Source organism: Sinocyclocheilus rhinocerous, unplaced genomic scaffold (assembly GCF_001515625.1).
Source record: "Sinocyclocheilus rhinocerous isolate Xijiao unplaced genomic scaffold, SAMN03320098_v1.1 scaffold691, whole genome shotgun sequence".
Taxonomy (NCBI): Eukaryota; Metazoa; Chordata; class Actinopteri; order Cypriniformes; family Cyprinidae; genus Sinocyclocheilus; species Sinocyclocheilus rhinocerous.
Genome location: NW_015656606.1, coordinates 567,862 through 594,028, shown reverse-complemented (window position 1 = coordinate 594,028; position 26,167 = coordinate 567,862).

Below are 26,167 nucleotides of genomic sequence, written 5' to 3'. Positions count from 1 at the left end.
TGGAGCTATGGCAACAGTACGCTTGCCTTTATGATGTGTCATCGAGGGACTACCACGACAGAATAAAAAAAGATAAATGTTGGCGATCGATAGCGGAGGCACTTCAGCAACCTGGTGAGTACTGGAAATAGCATGTAAGCTAGCAAATAACTCATTATGTTCTCATTCACAATAGCGACACAGAGTTTCCCATACATTAATTTATTTATGGCGGGGCAGGAGTTTTTATATGAATGTATCTTTAAAGGTAACTGATTGACTTCAGAAAGTGTCATTGTCATTTTAATTTCAAGTAGCGTTTATGAGCACAGGGTTGCTTTGTTTACAGCTGTTGCTGGGAAAATGCTATTTCTGCAGCTCCAAAAGCGCCTCTTGCTGGCACAGAATGAATCTACTTCCTATCTACTTACACATCTACTGATTTCGTTCAGTAAACACACACACACACACACACACAGAACTGCCGTCTGTGGGAAACACTCGATAGACAATTACAGAGACATTTAACATTCGGATGTGCTAGATTTGTAATTTACTTATCTCTTCCCTAGTCGTTGAGGTCCAAACAAAAGCTGCTTCCCTCCGAACACAATATGGGAAACTACTCCGTCCAAAACCAAGTGGCAGCAGCGACAAAGACTTAACTCCCAGACAGAGGTGGATTTTAAAAAACCTTCAATTTCTACAACCTTTTGTTGTACCACGGGTATCTCAGTCTACACTGAATGTAAGTTGGTTGTTACAGTTCTTTCCAACTGTTAAATTTGTATAAAATTGTATCTATCTATCTATCTATCTATCTATCATCTGACTATTTCTATCTATCTATCTATCTATCATCTGACAATTTCTATCTATCTATCTATCATTTGACAATTTCTATCTATCTATCTGCTTTCAAACTTTTTCAGACTTAAGGATTTTAAAACGACTTCAAACTATTTTTTTTATACAACTTGTTTTTATCTTAGTTGGATGACTTGGAAAACAGCATCGCTGATGAGGGAGGAGAAGACCTGGAAACAGAGGAGGATTTGTCCGAGTCATCCACCTCCTACCAGACATTCAGTTCATCAACTCCACTTACCTCACTTGATTCCTCATCATCTCACCAGCGTCATCGGGTTACAAGCAAAACTTCTGAAAAAACACATTACAGGTCCAAACAAAAGTCAAGAGATAAATCAGCAGATGAACTTGAATTGGAGAAAGTGACCATTTTAAAAAATGTGTCTGAAACACTGGTAGATGCCAGCAAGGATGTTGATCAAACATTTGGCAAACAGGTAGTATCTGAGATGAAGCTAATCAAAGACCCACTAACCAAGATGAGGCTGCGTCGTAACATCCTTATGATGTTGTATGATGCACAGGAAACTGAGGCTAGATTAGAATCACAAACACCCTGGCAGGGACCCACAAATTATAATCAACACAACCAAAATGCATCAATTCATGTCCCTCCTGTAACACCTCCAGTGAGCTACCTCAGGGCAGTAGAAGAGGCATATGACCATGAAAGAGAGAGGGTGTAGGTTCAATTCTTAAAGGGATAGTTCACTCAAAAATGAAAATTCTGTCATCATTTACTCACCGTGAGGTTGTTCGAAACCTGTACGAGTTTCCCTATTCTGTTGAACACAAAAGAAGATATTTTGAAGAATGCTGGTAACTGAACAATTAACTGTAACCATTTGCTTCCATGGTATGAAAAAAAAAATACTGTGGAAGTACATGATTACAGTCAGCTGTTCAGTTACCAGCATTCTTCAAAATATCTTCTTTTGTGTTCAACAGCAGAGAGAAACTCATACAGGTTTGGAACAACCTCAGGGTGAGTAAATGATGACAGAATTTATTTTTGGGTAAACTATCCCTTTTATGTTTTTTTTTTTTTTTACGTAATGGTGCTACACCGTAGTCACATTATGTCTCGAAGGCCATTTGTTTTTGGCACTTTTCAAGCTGTTTAAAATGCTGTTTTGTATTATTTGCACATTTTGAAAGGAACGGTTATGTTTACGAATTATATTCCCATTTGTATAAAATTTACCAAAGACTTTTGTAAAGATTCAAGGAAAGAAAGTGTAATTTAACTTAAATAAATGTATTTACTAAGGAAAATGAATCTTGTGCATTTAAAAAAAAAAAACACAACTCATGTTAATTTTGACCATTACACATTCTGCTACTTTTAATTACATTCAGTTTTTAAATGTTATAAAAAAACAGTTATATTTTGTGCTAACATTTGTTAAAGAAACAAACAGGAAGTCCACCTGAGCCAGTGTTCTATATGTCTTGCAAAATGTTCTAAATGAACACATTTATCAGTTGATGTCCATTTTTAAATCATATTTCCCTGCCAGGAAACAGATCCAGCTGGTGACAGAAAGTATGCCTTCAAATTGTCTTGATTTTTTTTGGCAGTGGTTGTGGCATTCTGTGCATTGCTGACTGGCACAGACGGGAGTTCTCTATCTTTTCTCCAAGCTCTGGGTACTACATTGTGGTTCTCATCTTCTGCATCTGCAAAGGCTGAAGGCAGGTACACATCTGATGCCTTCTCCTTGAGGAAGTTATGCACACAGAGTGCAGCTAGTGTTAGTGTTGCCACTTTGTCAGGCTCCAGAGCAATGTTGGACAGGAAAACACGGAGCCTATTGGCCAAAATTCCAAATGCGTTTTCAACTGTACGCCTTGCCCTTGACAGCCTGTAGTTAAATATTTGCTGTCCATGGTCCAGATTTTGGAAGGAGAATGGCTTCATCACGTCGTTTCGAAGAGGGAATGCTTCATCTCCAACAAATGCATAAGGCAAAGTTATGTTACTGCCTGGTAGTGGCTCTGGAGGGGGGGACATTCAGCAGACCTCTGTCCATGGCAGCTCGGAGGTCTGACTGGCCAAATATTCCTCCATCTGACAGTCTTCCTTGTATGCCAACATTAGCATAGATGATTTTGTAGTTGGCGTCAGCTACTGCCATGAGACAGAAAATCTTGATTTATAATTATGGTAGGTGCTTCCAGAGTTTGCAGGTGGCTGGATGTAGATGTGCTTGCCATCTATGGCACCCAAGCAATTAGGAAACTGCCACTTGTTTTCAAATCCTGCTGCCACCTCTCTCCACGCTGCCTCCGTTGTAGGTGTCTGGGGAAAAAAAAAGAAACAATTCAATTAAAATTTTCTCTGAAGTCCACTTATAATGCTATTAAAGATTTCAACTGTCATTATTTAGAAACATATACATTGTATACTGTGGTTTTGACTTTCGTGGTTAAAACATTTGTGCGGTTTAACAGATGAGGCTTAAGCCTAGTCCGATACTAAAAAGCATGTTTGAGCTGTCTTAACTGGAAACAACTTGCACTTACCTATCTTAAAATATGTCAGTGCCATTGTTTTGTCTCAATATGAATAACAGTAATGTATGCACATTTATAAAAGCTTTTTAAATGTCCAATTTAATTAAGGCCTAGTCCTGGCTTTTTTTTTTTTTTACTGACTTGCCTGTAGCAAGGAATCGTAGCGTTAGAGACAGGCGCATTCTTGCACTGATGTGCTGGCAAAGGACCAGCATTAACCAGCAAAAGGACCAGCATAAACCAGCGAAGGACCAGCTTAAACCAGCAAAGGACCAGTTTAAACCAGCAAAGGACCAGCATAAACCAGCAAAGGACCAGCTTAAACCAGCATCCCAGCGTCAAAACATACCTAACCAGCATATGCTGTTTTTTTCAACAGGGTGGAGATTAAAAAAAAGGCTCTGTGTTTACCCCATGTGACTACATTAAAGAAATTGTACTGTTACGACCCTCCTTTGGTTGTTAAGCGTCTAGGGACTAAGAAGGGGAACATTGGACCAGTTCAGAAGTGAAAAATTACATTGGTGATCAATGAAAAACACTGGAGCTGCATACTGCTTAATTTAAGCTTTAGCTCGATTTTTTTAACCAGCATAAACCAGCAAAAGGACCAGCATAAACCAGCGAAGGACCAGCTTAAACCAGCAAAGGACCAGTTTAAACCAGCAAAGGACCAGCATAAACCAGCAAAGGACCAGCTTAAACCAGCATCCCAGCGTCAAAACATACCTAACCAGCATATGCTGTTTTTTTCAACAGGGTGGAGATTAAAAAAAAGGCTCTGTGTTTACCCCATGTGACTACATTAAAGAAATTGTACTGTTACGTCCCTCCTTTGGTTGTTAAGCGTCTAGGGACTAAGAAGGGGAACATTGGACCAGTTCAGAAGTGAAAAATTACATTGGTGATCAATGAAAAACACTGGAGCTGCATACTGCTTAATTTAAGCTTTAGCTCGATTTTTTTAACGGTCTGTTGTTGTCTGGCTAAAAATAAAACTATAAACAAACGACATTTTACCTCGAGTTCTCTTTGGAGGATTGACAGCCCATATTGTCCTCTTCGAGCAAGCCAGGAACGTGTCCACTGTCGAGTTTTCTTTCTTTTTTTGCGCTTTTCCGAGGACAACACAGCCAGTACAAAACACGCAACTTCGGTATCCATTGCCGCTGTTGTTTACGGAAGTCAGTCTGTAGCTGCGCCTTCTCGATGACAGTAAGCACGTTGTAGACGTCACGCGATGATTGGTCGGGAAGCAACGTGTAGTCTGGCATGTTTGGTACCCACGACACGACACGACAAGATTTTATCCAGTCAAAATCGCATAATCTGACACAGTGACTGTCGTAACCGACAAAAAAAATGGTGTAGTCTGAACGGGGTTTTAGTTACAAGAAGGACTTTTCTAAGAGTAGGAGACTTTTATAAAAAAGCTCAAATCAACTTTTAGTAAAGTATAAGACTGATTCTTAAGTGTTGACTGAGGTGACACTTAAATCTTGCAAACTAAGGACTACAATGATGTCAACACAAAATGGCTGACCTCGACCTCTGACACAGCCAATAGTGAGCCTGCTCATGTGAAGTCACAGCTGCACAACACTAATCATTTAATGTAACTACAATAAAATAATTTAATTAAGACAATGAAATATTTTAATATGTAAAAGTATTTAAAAAAAAAGATTTGCATTGTGCAAAATTATCACAAATTGCTACTGATGCTTTGAAATTGTTTTTTACTGGTATGTCTCCTTGTTTACAGTTGGAGCACTGATGTGAACACGAGTTCCATCAATGGCTCCAACAACTCCAGGAAAGCCCACAATCCTCATAAAAGTGGCTTGTTTTTGCAGCATGGCTTGACGGTCAGTTGGAAAGTCGAAGAACTGCCAAATAGTTGTGGTCAAAAGTGATGTCCGGCTTAAAAAAATTGACATTATCACTCTTAATAAAAAAAAAGTGTTAAAGATTTTGGAAGCATATTACATAGTTGCTTAGAATCAATTATTTTACTTGTGATAATAATGCAATGAAACATGCCAACATGCCAATGAGGTCATACTTTTTGGCGAAAAACAAATAAATTATGAACACATGCAAAAACAAGAAATTGTTGATGTATGGTTTGTTAGGATAGGACAATATTTGGCCGAGATACAACTATTTGAAAATCTGGAATCTGAGGGTGCAAATATTAAAAAATAAAACATTTAAATATTGAGAAAATCATCTTTAAAGTTGTCCAAATGAAGTTCTTAACAATGCATATTACTAATCAAAAATTAAGTTTTGATATATTTACGGTAGGAAATTTACAGAATATCTTCATGGAACATGATCTTTACTTAATATCCTAATGATTTTTGGCATAAAAGAAAAATCGATAACTTTGACCCATACAATGTTTTTTTGGCTATTGCTACAAATATACCCCAGCCACTTAAGACTGGTTTTTATGGTACTGGGTCACATATTTATATTTATATAGAAAAGTGAACTCGCCATTAAGACATAATCTAGCAACATTTAGCGACTGTTTTATTTCATTTGAAAGCAGTTTGGCAACACTGGTCTCCAGACGTAACAGATGGAAAATTGATTAATCATTGAAGAATTACTGAAAAAAGAGGTATTTCTGAGATAAACTCAAGATTTTCACTGATTTGACATCATGTAGAATGAGAAAAAATTGAATAGAAATATATTATAATATAGCCAGGCCAATGGAAATTCTTGTAACAACTACGCAAATCACCAAGAACATAGTGTGAAAGTACAGCTGTAGAAAGTTGCTTTTGTTCTTTGTCCAGTGATGAATTATACTGTATTTCATAATATCTTCTGCATGTTGACTTGATGTATGTTAACTATAGTAGCTCTATATGAACCCACAGCCCTGTAGTTCATGATTTCCACTCCATCAGTCTGATCGCTGATCATTTCCATGTTGTTTTGTGTGTATTTGAATGCTCTCAGGCAGGATGTAAATCAGGAGCTCCACAGGAGTCCATCATCTGCTCAAACCTCAAACAAAGAGCCGTCACTTCATACAGATCTCAGACAGTACATTTTCGGCTGTTTTGCCTCAAACACAGACATAAGCACCACTGTAAGCTATTAGTGTTCAGAAAGACACTTTTTTTTTTACAAAAATCAACTGGAATGTTTTACTTCAACATTATTTTCGGGGCAGTTCCAACTTTGCAAGGACAGTCTGGCGCTTCTGACACATAGCCTCTAAGTATGTTTTTTATATTTAAAGTATTTGCCACCGATGATTCAAACGCGAGTTTGAGCAGTGTAGAGTAGTGCTTATTGTTTGTCATTTCTCCGATCACAAATGCATAACATTTCCGTCACACGCTTGAGGTATTCGGCCAATCATAACGCACTGGATAGCTGGCCAATCAGAGCACACCTCGCTTTTCAGACAGATGAGCTTTGTAAAAATCGACGCGTTTCAGAAAGGCGGGGCATAGAGGAGAAACAATAATGTACATTATGTGGAAAATAATTAAACCTTAAACCGCATAAACACATTGCATTACACCAAATACACAAAATAATGTTCTTTTTTGCAACATCATATGAACCCTTTAACATGGCTGATATATTCTTTTGTGAGGTCAATCACCCAACATTCAAAATATATTTAGGTCAAAATTGAAGATTGTAAAAATTTTTGAACAAGATTGTTGAAATTGTTTGGATTACAGTTTTAACATTAACTTATAAACTTATTTGTGATGCATATTTGTCAGTCAGAAATAAAACAGTTCAGTTTTTTGCACTCAAAAAAATTAATTAGTTAAAATTCTTATGTTTAAAACATTCAATTTATTAGTACTATTACATAAATCTGACCTGTTTCATGTGTGACCAACAAATATGCATTACATTAAGTTTATTAGTTTGTTAAAACTGTATAATCCAAATGGATTGTAATTTTATATGCAATTCAAATACATAAATCTGTGCAACATTATTCAAATTTGATTGGTTTTCATTGTTTTGTTAGTTCATGTAACAAAAAGACATAATTCTCATTCTAGCTTGTGCTTTTCTAATAATTTGTAGAACAATACTGAGTTCCCTTTCAGTCGGTCACTACGAGTCACATTGGTGACCGAGGAATTGGGATCTTAGTTAGAGAGACCAATCCACTTCGAGTGTAAACTAAACGAGCCAATATACATTGGCATGCGATGAACTTCGAGTGTAAACTAAACGAGCCAATATACATTGGCATGCGATGATTGCATCCAGCTGCCGCTAAAGTTTCTGTCAATGAAAACTGTGATCCTGCTTGCATTGGCCTCCATCAAGAGGGTAGGGGATCTGCACACATTTTCGTTCGACGATTCGTGCCTAGAGTTTGGGCCGGCTGACTCCCAGGTAATCCTGAGGCCCCGGCCCGGCTATGTGCCCAAGGTTCCCACTACTCCCTTCAGGGATCAGGTGGTGAGCCTGCAAGCGCTGCCCCCAGAGGAGGCAGACCCAGCCCTAGCTTTGCTCTGTCCCGTCCGAGCCTTGAGTTGCTACGTAGACTGGACACAAAGCTTTAGGACCTCAGACGAGCTCTTTGTCTGTTACGGAGGCTGGCAGAAGGGGAATGCCGTCTCTAAGCAGAGGATGGCCCATTGGATTGTGGATGCCATCACCCTGGCTTATCAGGCACAGGGTGTCCCCTGCCCGCTCAGGTTGCGAGCTCACTCTAATAGAAGTGTAGCATCCCCCTGGGCCCTGGCTCGTGGCGCCTCGCTGACAGATATTTGTAGAACTGTGGGCTGGGTGACCCCCAACACGTTCGCTAGATTCTATAGCCTTCGTGTGGAGCCGGTATCCTCCTGTGTTCTCACCTCAAACGGGTAGAGGCGCTGAGAGGCCCCGGTTTAGTGTCAGCTTGCTAAAACTGCTCCAGAGTGTCCGTACTGTAGGCCCTGTCGAGCTCCTCCATGCCCTATACAGCCAGATGTGGCGGAACGTCCGGCACCAGGCCCTCTCTCGCTGAATCATTGAGAACCGGTAGAGGGCTGGGTTCCATATGTAGAGACCTGAGCGGATCCCATATGTGTAAAGTCCACGGTATTGCCTCAGAGCCCGTGTTTCCCCGGCAGACTCCTGCCATTTCCATGAGGGTTTCAATCACCTCTAATCTTCCATATGCACTTAAACGGATGTTCATATGTGTAAGTACTTCCGAAACCTTCTTCGGGAAGGATGGGGCTTCCGCAACGTTCTTGTTCCAAGTGGAATGGGTACGTTTCCCAGTGTTATCCAATCTCACTAAGTGGGTAGTGCTATGACAACAGTGACTGGTCTTCTTGCTGCGAGCCCCAGCCTAGACCACAAAGGGGCGCAGGCGGCTCGCACAGGACACTGGAAGGGGCAGCATCCATGGCGCTTTGGTAGGGATCCCAATTCGTCGGTCACCAACGTGACTCGTAGTGACCGACTGAAAGGGAACATCTCGGTTACGTATGTAATCTTCGTTCCCTGAAGGAGGGAATGGAGACGTCACGTCCCGTCGCCACGGCTGCTGTGCAACCGCTGAGCGGCCGGGTCACCGGCTCAGCTCCTCAGCAAAAACCTGGCATGCGTTGTACCGGCTGCCTTTTTATGCTCACGCTGTGATCAGCGGCAGCTGGATGCAATCATCACATGCCAATGTGCATTGGCCCGGTTAGTTTACACTCGTAGTGGATTGGTCTCTCTAAGCGAGATCCCAATTCTTCGGTCACTGATGTGACGTCTCCGTTCCCTCCTTCATGGAACGAGGGTTACATACGTAACCGAGACGGTTCTTCTCATGTTATCATTATCTTGTGTTGTAGTATTTCTCATTGGTACGGGTACGTTTTCCATCCTACAATCAATTTCAGATGTAAATGAGAACTCTTTTGAAGTGATCCCATGCATTTTTGCAGCTCATAATAAAAATCACTGAGAGAAAATTGAGTTGAAGAGGAGGGGACTATTAGCATCAGTATAGTGTTAAATTCTGATTATGCATCATTTATGAATATCAGAATTTATGCAGCTAGAGGAGTTCCCTGTGAAACTGCATCATTAAATGTGCCTTGACCCGTGACTTTGCAAACTGAAGCTTGGATAAAGTCTTAGTTTTTCTGGTGTACCAGACACAGCCAGTGAGGAAAAGACAAACATCTTGAAAGTTGTTTTCCAAGAAGGCGTCTTCCAGGAACCTTCATGTAAATGTGTAGGTAAATGTTCACATGGAATAGTGTGGCCAAATGAGGATGAGTTTCACAGGAACCACGTGATCATGCTGCATTTGATTACCTGTGTCCTGTAGAACAAAACAGCTGATTACAATTAACCTACAATAGAACACTATATAATAATAATAATAATAATAATAATAATAATAATAATATAATAATAACAAGACAGGGAACAACCAACAATGCAAGACACGTCCATTGAGACAAACACAGAGTTTACATTAAAGAAGAAGAAAAAAATAAAAATAAAAATATGTATATATAAATAAATAAACAAGCAGCAAGGATGAAAACAAAGATGTAGTCGATGTAAAGAAAAAATATACTAAAGTAATAAATACATTTAGATTTATATAAATCATTATAGAAGGAATATATGTAGTCATCAATTAGTGTTTTTTCTTCACTTATACAATTATTAATGCTAAGTTTATTAATAGTTTTTAGAGATTGTTTTTGTTTTTCTAAATTCAAGAAATATGAAGAATTTTTTTCCCCTTCCTCAATCCCACCTGGCTCTAGATCGTATAAATGCTCCTTTAGCCTTTTCTGTATAAAAATCATCCAACTCTGATTGAAGAATGTGAAGTTCTTTTTCCTCACTCTCACTAAGGATGTCTTTATTACCGAAATAATTTAGTCTTGATAAGATTAATTATAAATGCAATAACCGTAGACCAAGAATGGATGGCCTTTTACACAATTATATCAGAGCCTGTGAAAAGTTCGACTTGTCACTCCGCCATCTTGACACGCCCCCCACAAATGTGAAGTTACTGTCTTTGGCAGTGTCACGGTTGCCTTCTGTGACAAGACGAAGAATGAGGAGACGAGGATAAACTCAAAACGACAGTCTTTAATAAACAATCCAAAGGGGTAACACAAGGCAGGGCGAGGCTCACATGAGGCACAACATCAGCGTTTAATTCCAGACAAGGGAAACTCAGGAACACAGGGTTTATAAACACATGAAACGCACCAAAATGTCCATATTGCAGGACTCACTTGACAGTGAAACATATGCTTTTGGTCTGTCTAATATTTAATGTCATGAGACAATGGTTATTAACAGGACAAACTCTTAAGGACTTGTCTTATAAGAATGACCCAGAACAACTTTTACAATTTCTCTCAAAAGTAAATTTAAAATATATTTTATAGAAATGTCTGTGTGATACTTTGTTTTATAATTGTTTTTATTAATTAATTTATGTTTGTATTTGTATTTTGTGCTCTACTATATTTTTTATGTATAATCTTTGCCATGAAATAGCCTGTGAAGCTGATGTGACAATAAACTTAAATTAACTGTTGAAAACTTTTATTTTGTCAGGGTGCACTGATATTTTTGAAGGTCTGTCTTTATTTTGAGAGAAAAATAATTGCCATATTTGTAGTTCCATCATCTACCAGCAGAGGCTGCAAGGCGCTCACTAACCTGCTGACTGAGTGCACTGTAGTGTTCACAGCTGGCTCAGTGGTCAGTTTATGAGAAGATGCAACACAGAGAGTTACACAGTTGTAGAATACAAAGCTGAATTCAAACCAGGATGATTTTTTTTTCTTTTTTTCACCAGGATGTTTTATCTCAGGATAGAAGCAGCGAGCAGCAGTTTGCAGTGTCTGTCCTTTGCTTGATTGAATCAGTGCTATTAGTCTTAAAATTACAATTATTTCTTATTGTACTATATGCGTGCTTTTATACGAAAATATAACCTAAATACATGGTTTTCTGTGATGTTCTGAAAAAAGTGATTAGTAAATTGTTAAATTCCGCTGATGTAAGTGTGTCACCAATGTCGTCTTGTTGACTGATATAAAGTTATGAAGTAATATAATAATATATATATATATATAATATACAACAATAATAATAAAACACTGATCCAGCTTGTACTTTAAACATGCCGTTTTGTACTGCAAATATTGCTTAGAAATTGCATGCACTGATGCATTATGATGCATTCCTCATTTAACAGTCACTTTGAATAAAATATTTTCAGTAAAAAAATGTAATTGTCATTTCATAACAGCATACAATGTGCCTTTAGTAGCCTACGCTGTGTAAAAGGTCAAATGATTCACTTAGTAATAATTTCATATTGTAATAGTAAGAGAATTTTAATCGTAATCACGATTTCTGCCTCTCTCGATTTATTAAACCTAAATTAGTCTGAAATATCAAACACATTATGGCAAAATAACTATTACCTGATGCATTAATTATATTTAAATATCTGTTGTTGTGGTTTCAAACAGCAATAAACCATTTTAGCATTATTACGTATAACTAAATACTGTAATGAGTGCCGTGTTCTTTCAAAAGTCTGCATGGATTAAAAAAAAAAAATCCTAAAAAATCTTAGAATTACTTCATGATGGGACATTAGGTCATTTTAAACTTAAATGTGGAAATTATCATATAATTTAAATGACGCATCCTCTGACCGACTGACAGAAGTGGTATGCAAAGTTAAACTAATGTGTCTCTCATCCCTCCCTCTCTCTCTCTCTGTCTCTCTCTCTCTCAGTAATCATTCATTGAAACATCCCCAGTTGAAAGCAGAACGAATCAAGAAGCGCTTGATATCAACATGAGGGTTTTCTACAGGAGTCTGTCACTTTTACCGGGTAAGAATAACTCACAAACAACTTCAGTGTGTCTAATATCTTATAGCGATTCCAACTTTTTCTTTTACTGCTGTGTAAGTTTTATTTTTCTTACCTTACACTCTCAGAAAAAGGTACAAAAGCGGTCACTGGAGCAGTACCCTTTCAAAAGGTACACATCTGTTCAGAAGAGATAGGAATGACTTAGTTAGCTGGTAATATGTTGCATTCGCTACAGGATATCAGTCACGACTCAGGGAGACAGTATCGGGTTGATGTAGGTTTACTTGTATGATTAGGATTCAGAATCAGCAGTCAGCACGGTATGGCATACAGGGATTTCTTTCAGTGGTTCCAAACTACACAATATGCAATTAGGTATATATGGATGTGGTTCTAAAATGAACAGAAAGAAGGAATAATTACTAACTGCAATACCATCCCAAATAGTACAGTATTATGCACACACACTAAAACATTCAAACAATATTAGAATAATTTTAGGATAATATACAGTATATTAGCAATGGAATAGAAATTATCTTTATTAATTAATCGACTGCAGCCACAGATTACTAATGATTACAGTATAAATAGTCACCGTGAATGATCATTTAACACTAGACAAAATTTGTGCAAATGACGTCTTTCACAGTCAGTCATGATTAGCTTAGCACTAAGATGAATCATCACATATCACAACATTAATCAGTGACTAGAAACAATCTCAAAGTGACATTAATAATAACAGTGCACTTACATATCGTCATTGACGCACACCAACTAAAACCACTCAGGAATCATTAGAACAGGTGAAATTGAGCAGAAACCAAGCACTAACAGTCCACACCTGACCGGAGCTTCTGACAATTTCCTCATAACGCAATCGACGCTACGGCTGATGCAATACTTGCAATGAACTTAAGTGAGGGTATGCTGCCACGCACTGGACAGAATAGGTAATGCTTCCAAATTAACTATATACATACTTGATTCCTTGAGGGCCTTTTGTACAGCCGCCCCCAAATTTAGGCACTAAATTTGTCCCTGATAAATGGCCCACAATTATGAGGTATCTGCATCATCAGGAATGGCAGGAAGTGCAATCATCTTTGAAACTGGTCTGATATAGGTCCCTCCCTTGATTAGCACTTCTGCAGTTCTGATATGCCCATCTGCACTTGGCATGACGTTAGTGACCTTTCCGATCAACCACATAGCTCTAGGCAATTGGGGGTCTACCAGCATAACGACGTTTACTATGGCAATGTCCTCTGCCATTTAGATCGAGTCTGCAGATTGGGTAGATAGTACTTGATGAACGCAGACCAGAATAAGTCAGTGAGGATCTGACTGTGGCGCCATCGTTTCCAAGCGCCACGCTTTGAGGATATACAACCGGTGGGAGTGAGTCGTCAAGCCGCCCCATGAGAAGGTGATTCGGGGTAACAGGATCAATATCTGAGACGTCAGAGGATCGGTATCCAAGAGGCTTGGAGTTCAGTATTCCCTCTACCTCAGTTATCCTGTTAACCCGCACCTGGACGCCAGCGCACTGAACGCTCTTTGTTTGCACATGGCAATGTTTACGAATAGATTAAATGAAAAGGGACATAATTAATCTTGACAAACTATATATCATTCTAAAGATCTAAGCCTCAAGTATCGACCATAGATCGCTGTTTTTCAATGGAAAGCTTATAAAGAATGTATTTGCTAAATTTGTGTAAGTAGTACACATCAAAACATGCATAATCAAAACGCAGTACGTACCAGATTCATCGTAATAACGAGTCATAAAGGCATCCACTGCTGTAAATCCCAGTTTAGTTAGAGAGGCATCCCGGTTTAGTTAGAAAGGTAAGGGTCCACTGAACAACATCCCATAGAGCACTTTTAGTCCAACGAAGCAACAAAATGGATGGTAATTCCTTTGTTTACGTCTCATTCTTCAGGGAGAGTTATTGTTTGTATCCGTTATGGAATAACTTACGCTCAAAAAAACTGCGTCTTGGTTGTAAAAAACAGCATGGTTTTGTAGCATACAGTGTCACAAACAGAATGAGACCATCCACTAAAAAAAAAGTCAAAGATACGCGGAATATTGTTTATTTGAATTCTGGCGCTCTCTCGTGACGGCTCGTGACGCACGCACCAAATAATTCTTTATTTTTTCTTCTTCAACATTTTTCATATATGTGTGTGTGTGGGGAATGTCGCTGTATCTGCATGATTACCATCTTAATGAGGGCACATCAGCGTGTGATTACTGGGTGTATGACAGCTATCAGTGTGAATGCGGTCTATACGAATAGAGTGTGATTATTGATTATATGGCGCATCAGTATGATTACCATCTGTATAACCGGCCATCAGCATGTGATTACTGACTGTATGAGCAACTATCCGTGTGAATGCTGTATGTCTAGCAATCTCAGGATGCAATTGGCATACATAGTTCATTCTTTTTTTTATTCTTATTTCTTTTCATTACTCAAATTATTCTTGTATTTTTCTAGTGCTCAAATAAATCACTTATATGATGTCTAAGATTCTGTCTATTGTTTTATAATTGAAAAACTATGCAGTGGTATGTTTGGGGGGACTAGACATAGTTTTAGAAAAATGGTTGAAGGAATCTAATGTTTCATGGTATCTTCTTCAGATTTGAAATAGAAACTCATGAGACATGTGACTTTCAACCCATTACTTTTCTGGATTGCTCCAGGACTGATTTCATGTATTTTTATATGAAATAAATAAAAATTCAGTGTTACAATTTTTTTCAAGGCACTTCAGTGTCTATAACTTTTTATCTTTTTGAGCATTATCAACACTGGATGATGGATAGTAAAGCCCAAAGGCTATTCTTTCCAAAGACACCAAAATTGTCAGCTGTGAGTCCCAAAATGGGGGGTACAGGTTAACACCATCCTGAGGACTTCCTCTGTAACAGATTGAGCACCAACAGGCGCATACAGAGCTGATTTAACAGATCGTATCTCCCGTTCCCATACTCCTCCGAAATGAGGAGCTCCAGGTTGGTTGAAGTGTAAGTGAACTTTCTGCTTCGCTAATTGTTGCTGTAACTCAGGCGACATACCTTTGAAGGCTTTATGCAATTCTCTCTCTCCGCCTTTAAAATTAGTCCCTTGATCAGACCAAAGTTCAAAGGGTGTTCCTCTACGTGCCACAAACCTTCTAAGTGCCATGAGGAAGGAATCAGAGTCAATACTTGATAGTATGTCTAGGTAGACACATCTGGTTGTCAAACATTTCCAAATTATCCCCCACCTCTTCTCCACTCTCCGTCCAATTTTTACTGAGAAGGGCCCAAAGCAATCCATCCATGTGGAGTAAAATGCAGGCTTAAACAGCTGAAGTCGAGCTACAGGCAAGTCTGACATTTGTGGGATTTTTGGTTTGGCTCTCCATCTCCGACAGTCAGTGCATCGAAATTGGTGATTGCGGATGGCCTCTCTGCCACGCAGAATCCAAAACTTCCTTCTGATTTCAGCCAGGACTCTCTCTGGGCCAGGATGTTTCAACTGGTGATCATAATCTTGAATGATGAGCTTGGTAAGGGCATGACTGGGGTCAAGGACAATTGGGTGCTTATTTGCCATGTTGAGTGCATCGGCTCGTCGAAATCTCTTTGTCCAGCTCTGGACTCAAGGTGAGCAGTTTACTGTTAGAAGGGAGAGGTTTACCTTGTTTCAGACATTGGAAGTCATCAAAGAAACTATCCAGCTGAGATACTCTCCACTGAAGTATTTCTGCTTGTAGGAAATCTTTAGCTGTTAGTGGCTCTCCACTTGCCACCCCATGAACACATCGTGCAGTAGCTTCCAGTAGTTCTTTGTAAGTTGTAAACTGGCTGGCATCAGGAATTTCTGTGTTGGAGGTCACTACATTTAAGGCGCAGAACGTTGACTTGCGCAACTCCGAGTCATCCTTCAGAGAGCTGTCAACAGGACTCTTTGGCCAGTGATCAGAGTGCATTAAGAGGAACGGGGGTCCATTGGTCCATCTGTTTGGAGTGGCCAGATCCGCAAGCGATTTTCCCTTTGTTAGGTCATCCGCAGGATTCAGAGCAGAGTCCACGTACCTCCAATCCTGTGGACTTGTGGTTTCTTGTATCTCTGCAATCCTGGTGCCAACAAAGACTTTGAACCGGCAGGACTCTGACTGCAACCAATTAAATACTGTGGTGGAATCAGACCATAAGGTAATCCTGTGATATTCAAGTGTAAGTTATTTTCTTAGCATCTCTGCTACCTGAGCTCCACAGAGTTCAAGTCTGGGAACTGACAACTGTTTTTTGGGTGCAACTCGGGAGCGTGCGATTAGGAATGCTAACTGTAACTTGCCTTGACTGTTCTCTGTTCTCAGGTACGAGACTGCACCATAGGCCCTTTCTGATGCATCAGAGAACACATATCTCTCTCTCACTACAGAGTCATTGTCCATTTCTGGAGTCACATAGCATCTGGGAAAGGTAATGGAGGAAAGAGATTTAAGTTCGTCCTTCCACTGTAGCCAGCTCTGCAAAAGTTCATCTGGGAACAGAGGACCGTCCCATTCTCTCGGCTTAGCCCACAGTTTCTGGATTAATATTTTCGCTCTGGTCGTGTAAGGTAGAATGAAGCCCAATGGGTCATATTGACTGGCAAGGATGCAATATAAATTGCGCATTGTGGGTGGTCCATACTCCAAGGGACAGTGCTTGTACCTAAGAGTGTCGGTGGGGCAGTGCCAGTGCAGACCCAGAGTGGATTCAGGAACTTCTGTTTCCCTTTGTGACAACCACAGTTCGGTACTGGTAGACTGAGCCTCCTTAGGTAGATGGCTTACCGCTGCAAGTAGTGCCGAATGGGAGCACCTGCCATTCATAGATGTCCGGTTCTCTGTCTCGTTCCATATCTCACCAAAGGAACTGCAGGATAAGTCTGTCCTGTTCCAGAAGTCGTACTTGATGGAACATTCCTTTCACGTCCCCACTCACCGCTACAGAATGCTCCCTGAATCTTATCAGGACTCCAAGGATTGACGGACCTAGTACTGGGCCAGGTAGTAGGGATTAATTTAGGTTCATTCCTTTGTACTGGAATGAGCAGTTAAAGACCAGTCGATGTTTGTCATTGTGGGTGACCATATGATGTGGTATGAACCACCTCTCAGGGCTCTGTGGTGTTTTGTCTGGATCAAGTTTGGCCACATAACATTCCTCCACCAATTTCTTGATCTTCGCAGAATAGGTCACTGCTCATTCTGGGTCTTTCAAGAGATGCCTTTCAGTTCTACGAAGGAGTGGCATTACCGCATCTTCAGAGGCATTAAGACTGGGCATGCTGGATCTACGTAACAGGGGGGTAGCATACCTCTGGATCCCATTTACATCAACTCTCACAGTTACTTTGTTCAGGATTTCAATGGCCACCTGATCCTCTCTGGAGCGAGTGACTTGTTTCTCATTACGGTAGGGGAGAATGTCCAGTTCCCATAACTTTGCGACATTTCTCATCAGCTCCGTTTGCTTGGATGACAAAGAGGTGAAAAGGACCTGCTGAGGATGAAGAGGATTCAGAAGGAGCTTCGCTGGACCCTGTAGTGTCCAACCCAGTCTCGTTTTGATGGCGGCTGGCTCGCCAGGGGGTCCCAGGTTAACTGGCTCGATTGGGGTGATTAGATGAGGCTGATGAGCACCAATCAGCAGGAGTGGATGAATTTTCTCAAAGGACTGGATAGGAAGGCCCTTTAGGTGTTTGTACTTACTTACAAGGGCCTCCATAGTATAGGATTGTTGAGCTAATCCCAGGTGGTCGGCTGTAAAGGCTTTCTTGATATGGTGTGTCTTATGTGGTTGCGCCACTGGACAGATGCTGAATGAAACCTTTGAACCTTGCAGTCGTGACACTTTCTGATGGATGGTTGTAATTGATAGCTCCTCCTCTTCACCTTTCAAATTCAGTTTCAGGGCTGCAGCAAACAACAAGATGGTGCATTTGGATCCATCGTCTAAGATGGCATAAGTGTCCAAGGTGCGATTATTATATCTCAGCAGAACTCTGACTACCTTGAGCAGGACCCGGCTATCTGTTCCAGGTTTGTCCAGGTATAAGGTTTCCGCAGTGGAACTTGATGCTGGGGAAGTATCTTTGACTGACTTGTAATTGATGTCATGGAGTATCAGCAAATGTTTCCCTTTACACTTGTTACAGGGTTTCTTCAGGTTGCACTGTGCAGATAAATGTGACCTTCCACACTTCCAACAGCGTTTCTTAGTCTGAATCCATTGCTTCACTTGTTCAGTCGTGAGCTGCTGAAAATTGATGCACTGGCTAAGGAAATGGTCTGTATTCTCACAATAGGGAGACAAGGCTTTACTTTTCACCTTGTGCTCTGGCGAAGTGGCAGGTTTAATTGGAAAGGAAGATGTATTTGTGGCGAGGCTGCCTGCTCCATGCAGTACAGTAGCTGGTCTTGACCTTTGCTCTTTGTGTTTATCAGTCCTTTGCTTTGGCCATCCCCTTGTCTGAATGTTTCCCACCACATCACTACTTTGACACCACGATTCAGCTTGCAAACATTTGGAGAACTCTGGAAGTGTAACGCTTGAGGCTTGACTAGGCAGCATTTGTCTCCTGAAAGCAGCTCTTAAATTAGGTGGCAGCTTGGTCAGCAGGCGAACTACATGAGAACCGCACCTCAATTCGCTATCCCCATCTGGTCCCAGGGATTTCAGCAGTCCTACCAGGACTTGAACTTGTAATGCAAACCTTTCGAAGGCTTCAGGGTCTCCTGGACGGACATCTGGTGCATCCATTACTCGAGCAATCTTATTCAAAGCAAGTTGATGAGGCTTACCAAATTTCTCTGTCAAGGCAGCCATTGTCTCTGTGTAAGGATATGAAGAGTTGAGGAAGGAATCTGCAATCAGTCTTGCCTCTTCCAGTTGCAGATGATCCACCAAGATTTGGAACTTGAACAACTCTGATGCGTCCTCAGGTAGCAGATTGTGAAGCGCAAGCTTCAGGCGAGCAAACTCGCTTGGATCTTTATGCACCAGGTAGGGTATACTGGGCTTAGGACCATGGTATTCTGCAGCTGACTCCTTTAGCTGAATGGAAGGATGCCCTGACCAAGAAGGCTTGGGTCTCTGAGCAGGGAGTGGCATTGGGTGATAGTTCATATCAATCTTTGATCTCGGTGCAGGCTCATAGCTGCTCTGTGGTCTGTCAGATGGCCCATAAGCTCGGTTAGCAGCATACTGAGGGGAATGTACATACCACTGTTGGTCAGGGTTTTCATAATGCACAGGAGGTGGCTCTTTATAAGGCTGTGGTGTTCTGCTAGGGGTGCCATGCTTTGACGCAACTTCGTCTCTCATAAACTGTAACTGACCCATCATTTTGTCAATCAGAACCATCATGCTGTGTGGCTCAGTCAGGGAGACTCTCTTCTGCTGTGGTGGGTAACTTTGGTCATTAGCACCATGACTTACAGCACTGACAGAATAATGTGGAGTCCTAGCTGGCAGTGAATAAGGATCAGGGGAAACCACATATGAAGGAGATGCATGCAAGTAAAGCGAGGCACTTTTTCCATACAAGGTAGGTGGGGCACTGGTACTTATTTGACCCTTAAGTGCACTGTGGGGGGCAGGCATAACGTTAGTTGTCTGCTCATGGAAGGGAGTAGAAGCTTCAGGTAGCTTTCTAGTAACAGTCTGATACTGAGAGGCTCTGAAGGACTGGGCCCTTGAATCTGGAAGGCAGGGATATGATGTTGGCTCTGATGATGGGTTTGAGTCTCTAGGTGGTGTACGATGTGCCATCTGTTGTGTACCTCCTCTGCTCTCACTGGATTCCTGCTGTTGTCTGTGCTCATACCGTGCTGTGCTTAAAGGATGAAGATGTTCACTACATGGCCGATAATCTCCATAGTCCACTTAAAAATCGTCAAAGTAGGCAGGGTGACGTGTCTGACATTTTGGCCGTACAGATGCTCATCAACCATACTGTCACTGTAGCAAATCACATCCGGCTCGAAGGACCACAATGTTCAGAAGAGATAGGAATGACTTAGTTAGCTGGTAATATGTTGCATTCGCTACAGGATATCAGTCATGACTCAGGGAGACAGTATCGGGTTGATGTAGGTTTACTTGTATGATTAGGATTCAGAATCAGCAGTCAGCACGGTATGGCATACAGGGATTTCTTTCAGTGGTTCCAAACTACACAATATGCAATTAGGTATATATGGATGTGGTTCTAAAATGAACAGAAAGAAGGAATAATTACTAACTGCAATACCATCCCAAATAGTACAGTATTATGCACACACACTAAAACATTCAAACAATATTAGAATAATTTTAGGATAATATACAGTATATTAGCAATGGAATAGAAATTATCTTTATTAATTAATCGACTGCAGCCACAGATTACTAATGATTACAGTATAAATAGTCACCGTGAATGATCATTTAACACTAGACAAAATTTGTGCAAATGACGTCTTTCACAGTCAGTCATGATTAGCTTAGCACTAAGATGAATCATCACATATCACAACATTAATCAGTGACTAGAAACAATCTCAAAGTGACATTAATAATAACAGTGCACTTACATATCGTCATTGACGCACACCAACTAAAACCACTCAGGAATCATTAGAACAGGTGAAATTGAGCAGAAACCAAGCACTAACAGTCCACACCTGACCGGAGCTTCTGACAATTTCCTCATAACGCAATCGACGCTACGGCTGATGCAATACTTGCAATGAACTTAAGTGAGGGTATGCTGCCACGCACTGGACAGAATAGGTAATGCTTCCAAATTAACTATATACATACTTGATTCCTTGAGGGCCTTTTGTACAACATCAGTACCTTATTTACCCCAAAGGGTGCATGCAAGTTCCATAAAGGTACACATTATTGCCTAAAGTGTACATTTTAGTACTTTTATAGTAAACATATTTGAACCTTCTGAAAAGGGACCACCCCAGTGACAGCTTTCGTACCTTTTTCTGAGAGTGTTTCCTTATACTTATAAGCATAAATCATTTAACAAAATGATTTCTAATTTATTTTAGGGTTTTTCTCAGTTCTAATGAAGGCGAATGGAACAGAAGGTTAATTTCCTGAGTTAAACACTATTACATGTCTAATTTAATTAATTGTAGTCTAACCAATCTAACCGTAAACACTTATTATCTTCATTCAAACAGTATTTTATCTATTGCAGACTTAATATTTATTTACATTATTTCATTTAGTGTTAGTGTGTTTTAATATTCTTTAATAAAGGACTACAGATTTTTAATATCAGCCATACTCCTGTTTACAGTCATAAGTGTGTTTTAAACAATCTGCTTATACTTTGACTAAATATTTGGCTGTGTCTTAACTTATGTGCACAGATAGTCGGGATGAGACATGTAAAACATCCATAGTTCATTTGGTTTTTATGTCCATTTAAGGTTTATCTAAAATAAATTAATTCAAATAATGGAGCTGCAGTTTGCACTAACATTTAGTTGATGCCCTCAGGCCATCCAAGATGTAAATGAGTTAGTTTGTTCATATAGGAACAGATTTGAAGAAATTGAGCAATTCATCACTTGCTCACCAGTGCATGGGTGCCGTCAGAATGAGAGTCCAAACAGCTGATAAAAACATCACAATAATCCACAAGTAATCCACAGCACTCCAGTCCATCAATTAACGTCTTGTGAAGCGAGAAGAAACACATTAATCATTAAGATGTTTTAAATAAAAAAAAAATATGAATCCATAATAACGCTTCCTCCAGTGGCAAAAGTCGTCTCGTCTGAATCAGGAGAGAAATATGCAGATCCAGCACCATTTACCAGTGTTTTATACCAGCGTATATTTGTGGTCTTTTTTTCTTTCTTTTATTCTTTTCCATTTGTTTGATGACATATTGTTATAAATGTAAAACACTCTACACCTATAATCATTCCAGTTTGATTTGTATAGTGCTTTTCACAATATGCATTATTTCAAAACAGCTTCAGAGAAACTCATAATAATATGGTATCAACATTAATATTATATGTTAAATTCCAGTCGGAATATAAATAAATAATTGTCATTGTAAACATAAATAAGGTTTTCTCTTGATCATATTCCAGTGAACATCGCAGGATGGAGCACAGCCAATCAGTCAACATCACTTAAGAACATGCATAGCCACTATCTATGCACGTCTAGCCACGTCTATAGGACGTTTCCTATCAGATGTCAAATAGACATTTAAAAGATTATTATGTTTATGATTTAGAATGAAAGTAAAACTGACATCTTAAAGACGTCTATCAGATGTTTGTACACAGCAGATGTTTTCCAGATGAAGCGATATCTTTAACAGACATCTTGCAGACATACGTGTGCTATCTCGAAAGAGTGTTGTCAAAGAAAGAAACAATTAATCATATTGTATATAAAATACATTTAGGGATAATGGGCAAAAGAAAGCGACTCACTCTTTCGTCTCTCTCCAGATGTACTGTAGTTTCTACTATTCCAGCAGGAGCTACCTACAGCTACTCGTGTCATGAGATGTTATGTTTCTGTGAATATTCCTGGAGCTTCAAAGATTCTTGCTCTCTGTGAAGAGGGAGTCTATGTGATTTTTCCAGGTAATATACCCAGACAGCGCCTAATTTGACAGAATAAGTCCCGCCTTCTAAATAAAAGAGCCAGTCGCCAATGGGTTAAATTCATCCTGTGCCTGCAGCTACAGTTGGAGGCTCTGGTTGCCATATAGAAACAGTCAGTCCTGATTGTGCATTTTGGACTGCACATGCGCTGCGCGTTTGTTTTTTAAAAATGTTTTAACAACATTTATGGGACAGTTCATGTCAGATTTTGTTGCTGATTTGAAATGTTATTTAAATGTGAAACTGGCAGGCAATTTCTTAGATTTCACGATTCCCGAGTGAAAAGATATTCCTTGAGAGGGAATTTGTCAAGACTCGACAGTTCAGACAGATCTGATAGAAATGCATTATGGATTACACTTTCAAATATAAAATATGCTGACTAAAACCATTTCTTGACACTATGACATCTTTCAGATAATTTGGAAACAGGAAGAACCGTCGCACAGTCATCAACCTTTGGCACCTGGTTTGCTGAACATGCCATTGACTTCGGTCCAGGTTTAACAGAGCTGTGGTCATCATGTTCCTCAACCAATGTTCAGACTAACCCATGGTGGAGGGTGGATCTGAGTTCTGTGTACCGAGTTAGTAGAGTTGTCATCACAAACAGACTAGACTGCTGTCCACAGATACCCTGTTCTTTTGATGTTTTGTATGGTCAGATATTCATGTAACAAAATATATACAAATTAATACCTAAACAGGGACATAGTAGTATACTTAAAGTATGATGTAAAGTTCACTTAAAGAAAACTTACGAGTATACTTGCAGTATTAAACTACTAAACTAGTAGTTTACTAAGACTATGATGATTTTCGTAGCCTTTTTGCTTTTGAGAACCATTTGTAAGGTGAAGAAGTCTTGTATTCTCTCTTAATCAGCAGAAAAACACCACAAACACATGACTCCTGTCTGAATCTGAGCCACATTACAACCATTTGTTCAATTCTCAAGTTAAATAATACATCTTAAATACTTATTTTTGTCATTAAAACCAAAACTTTGACATTTGACTGCTTTTGTTATTTTGATAAGTGCATTAAAGCTGATACACATATATAATTTGAAAAATCCTTATCATTTCATGAAAAAAAAAAAAAAAAAACTGTACGTGATGGAAGTTTTTGTTGATATTTTTAAACTCACCATAATCAAATCATTTGCAAATCAGTTAAATTCCAAGATGCAGGGATGTAATTGATTTATTGTTTTTAAAATGCAACATTTCTAAGGTTTCATGCTCTCAGCATTCAATAATTCACTACATAAAAAAGCATTTGTGTTCGACACTAAACCATATTCATCCTTATTGGAAGTGAATCTGTATTTAACATCATCTGGGCCATATTTTGTTTTACTTTGTGTACTTTTGTTCATGATTTTTGAGGATCACTGTACAATCTCTTTATATTGCACCCGTTTAATCTTAAATGACAGATGCATTTGCACTAAAATTCTGTAGATTATTGTAGACACTGCATTTAATGTCAAAAACAAAAGATGCAATGATGAGATAATGTATTTTGGTATCCTAAAAATGCATGATTATATTATCAGTTGCATTTTATTATTTGCATTTCGGATTTGCTTTTCCCTTCTGTCTGTGTATGTTCACTCTCATGTGCTCTTTCAGGTCCTTTAATGAAGAAAACGTTTGTGAAGATTAAGATGAAGTCCAGTTCGAGTCTGTCTGAACCTGCAGTGAGAGTCCAGCTCATGTCACAGGTGAGAGATAGAAACATACAGAAATCTGAGCTCACTGATAGCACTTTTAAGAGATCTGCTCATTTCAGCTTCAGTCTGCTTTGGTGGAACGAGGGTTTTCTGACGTGACGCTGCAATGGTCTCAACCACCCGAACAGGAAGTGATGCGGAAAGAAGCTGCACCAGGTGAGTGTGTTCATACAAACACTGGAAAACTCAAAAGGAAAGTTGATTTTGAAGTAAAATGAATATGTATAGATTACAAATTAAATGGAAAAATATGTCTTTATAATATAATTAATCATTTTATTTTCAGCTCAGTGTGCTCGAAGAAAGAGATGATGATGGGGAAAACTCTCCTCGGATCACCTTCTTCATCTTTCATTTACAATGTCTATTTGAAAATGCTTCTATGTTTTTGGAGACGTGAGCTCCAGGGCATCAGCGGCTGTTCAGCGCTCATGAAGCGGCCGAGAGCAGCCTCACCTCAGCCAGATCTTCTGGAATTTGCCGCTGGCTCTGATGTATCTATAGTGGTTAAACATGAGATATAATTTGTTTTGGATCTAACGGGCAGTCTTTGTTCTCATTAATCTATTATTTGTTCCAGAGCAAATAGTTTTGGCTGAGGGCAAGGTTTCATCACGTTATATTTTACAGTATGTAACTTTAATGCTGTATATCAGAGCGCTGCCTTTGTACTTTTGACTGAATAGCCTAGCAACTTTTATGATGGCTGTTGTTTATTAAATATTATTATTCAATAAATACTATTTTATATAAATAATAGTAGTATTTAGTATTAGGAAACAGTGTGTGTGTGTGTGTGTCAGTGATGGTGATTTTAGTGACATTATTCCTCCATTAGATGGCGACAAAAGACTTTTTCTGAGTCAGCAGTAAAATACTTTTATATTGAAAGAGACTGAAACAGGGTTGTAAACAAGGCAATTCTTTTTACTTTCAACAACAGATTGTAAGACGCAGTTAACAAGTGCAGTAAGCAGAGCTGTCATCGGAAATCACCCTTAACAGATGAAAGGACAGTGCGACAAAGATATCGCTTTCCTCAGCGGACATTCAAATTAATGTTTTATTGTGAAGATGAGATTGAGCTGAAGAATGAATGCTGTATCAGATGCAGGTAATCACACTCGCTCACTCCATCTCTCTCTCATCATACTCTACATAATACAGAGAGCTATTAATACAGTAATACAATAAGCTTTTGATGAAGCGACTCAACGTTCCTTCGTTACTAAAGTTCTAAAGTGACGTTATCGAATTATTAACGGATCTTGAGCTCAGCTGTTAAACTGTTAAACTGAGATCTGAATCTGTGGCGGAAGGAAGTAGTTCCACACAAAAGAGGGTTTTTAAAGACACCTGTTGTCGTTTCTTATTAATTTACACACTCGTGCCGTCGAACTTTTGTATAAACGCAATATCACACTCGTAGCCGTGAGATATGGCTGTATATCAGCACGCTGTGATTATCCACTGCCGAATCACAGCTGTGCCGATATACAGCCTT